The sequence below is a fragment of the Eucyclogobius newberryi genome, unplaced genomic scaffold (genome assembly GCF_026437365.1).
Source record: "Eucyclogobius newberryi isolate DKJ021-1_F unplaced genomic scaffold, fEucNew1.0.hap1 SCAF_7, whole genome shotgun sequence".
Taxonomy (NCBI): domain Eukaryota; kingdom Metazoa; phylum Chordata; class Actinopteri; order Gobiiformes; family Gobiidae; genus Eucyclogobius; species Eucyclogobius newberryi.
In genome coordinates, this window is record NW_027316389.1 from 21,138,117 (window position 1) to 21,140,616 (window position 2,500).

The window sequence follows — 2,500 nt, forward strand, 5'->3', positions numbered from 1 at the left end:
ACCCCGCATGTACACAACCTGCCCCACATGTGTACAACCTACCCCGCATGTGCACGACTGGCCTCACATGTGCACGACCGGCCCCACTTGTGCACAACCTGCCCCGCTTGTGCACAACCTGCCCCACTTGTGCACAACCTGCCCCACATGTGTACAACCTACCCCGCATGTGCACGACTGGCCTCACATGTGCACGGCCGGCCCCACTTGTGCACAACCTATCCTGCATGTGTACAACTGGCCTCACATGTGCACAACCTGCCCCGCATGTGCACAACCTACCCCACTTGTGCACAACCTGCCCCACATGTGCACCACCTGCCCCACATGTGCACAATCAGGAGGACAGGACGAAGTGGACTGAATGTCCTGGATGGCTCAGAATGCCCAGGGTCAGATCTGACCTGAATCTCACTTTCTTAAACCCTGGAGGGTGAATGTGATTATGTCAAAGCTTTCAGAGCTCATTACCTCCTGAAAATAAGCCCATTATTTTCCCATGTTGAATCCAGCTTACGGGTTATTTATTTAGTTTGGTTCAATTTAGGTTGAAAATGTTATTTTGAAAGTATAATCACTTGAAATTGTAAGATATTTTCGTGTGATCATCAGTAATTCTAATTAAACTTCATGGTCCCTTCATGGTCCCTTCATGGTCCCTTCATGGTCCCTTCATGGTCCCTTCACGGTCATTTCATGGTACTTCACGGTCATTTCACGGTCCCTTCATGGTCCCTTCACGGTCCCTTCATGGTCCCTTCATGGTCCCTTCACGGTCATTTCATGGTCACTTCATGGTTTTGTTCCACTCTGGGTTTGTTTGCTTTCACAATTCAGACAAATCGTGCCAGAAATCGACCTTTCCAACTGGACAAAAGTTCACTTCTTTGGTCTGGAGTGATTCAGGGGGAGTGACCTGACTTTAGATCCTGTGCTCTTCATGTGTGATGTAAATTCAGCTCTGTGACATATGACTATAACCATAAAACACCACCACATCTGCAGTTCTCAAAGCAAAACACACACCTGGCAACTTAACTTTGTTAGCACACAACGTTTGGCTTTTTGTGCTCGAAGGATCTTAAGATTTTAAATCTCATACAGTTCTCAAGTGTGTCATTAGTGCTTTTTGTCTCACGTTTATAAATCCACACAAAAGCCTGTTGTGTGTTCCAGCCTTTAATCGCCTTTAATCCTATTATAAAGATATATAAATGAGCAATAGCAGAGAGTAAGCTGGAGTTTTAGATTTTTTGTTGTTGTTGTTGTTGTTGTTGTGTTACTTTTATTGGCATTTGCCGCCACCTACTGTAGTTGTACTTCAAAGTATGCATTCACGCTATACTGTTTAAAAAAAAAAAAAAAAGGAAAAAAAAGGAGTGAAAGAAAGGGAGAATGAGAGAGAGAGATGATTGGTCCATTAATGATGTATGATATTTAAAGTCCTTCTGGTTCCACAGTGTGTGAACCTCAAACCTATGACTTTGGGTCAGATACATGATCAGATCATGGAGATGCTTTTGTCACGCCCCTTTTAGTCATTTTTTAGTAAACTACACGGCACACAGAAAGTGAATGTGCTGTAAAGTCAATTCAATTTATGTTTTATGTTTTTTACCAATAGTTTGTTTTATGTTTTATTTTAATCTGATCTTTTTTGTAGCATTTTAAACAGTTTTGTTACAGTTTTGATGCATTGTCCAGCTCTGATTGTCTCAGCGTTAATAATGGAACAAACCGTGCGCTCGCTGCTCCACACAATGACGGCCCCCGCTCCGTGTTCAAACGGACCCCTCAGCAGGGGCCTTTTCAAAGCCTGTGTATAAACCTAATGCAGGAGTTTCCGGAGCCCGCCTGGTCTCCACACAAACGCCCTCTGACCCAGTTCAGAGTGAAAACAAGCCTTTTAGACTTTCAACTGTATTGATCCAGCGGGAAACGTCCCGAGCCCAATAACAACATGAAACAGTCGGGAGGAAAATGAACAAAATGTGTGGAAAATGTGTGGAAAAATGACAACTAAGATGAAAACATGTAAGAAATCCATATGTACAGAAGCTTTACAGTATTCTAACTGTGTGAACCGGGTGTGGCTGTTGGGTCACAAATCCTCAAAACACCACAACACAAAGACACACATTGATCAAAGTTCCAGTGCTCAGTCTTTATTTTCCAGTCACACACAAATCTTTCCCTGGCTCGCTCCTCGATCCAACGTTTTGTGGGTCACGGACTCCAAAACAAAGCTGTGAGTGTTTTTGACCCAGATTGTTCAAACGGTCCCTGATCCTGTCTCCGTGGTTACAGACAGGAACAGGAAGTCGAGCGGAGACAGGTGGACACAGGCTTGTTTGTTATCGGGACAATAATGTGTGTTTGATACAGGTATTAGGATCAAAGCAGCACAAACACGAGCTAAACTGTTGGATACATGTACTTCTGCGACAGAGATGCAACAAGAACTTACAAATACTGTAAAAAGAAACTGTAAAATCTATAA

The 2,500-nt window shown here is 43.4% G+C and overlaps 1 protein-coding gene across 1 annotated transcript in view; it reads left to right on the plus strand.

Annotated features, from left to right (window-relative positions):
* The window catches only part of gramd2ab (GRAM domain containing 2Ab), a 46,615-nt gene that overhangs the window by 16,885 nt on the left and 27,230 nt on the right, over window positions 1-2,500 (plus strand). The gene's annotated exons all lie outside the window — the stretch shown is intronic.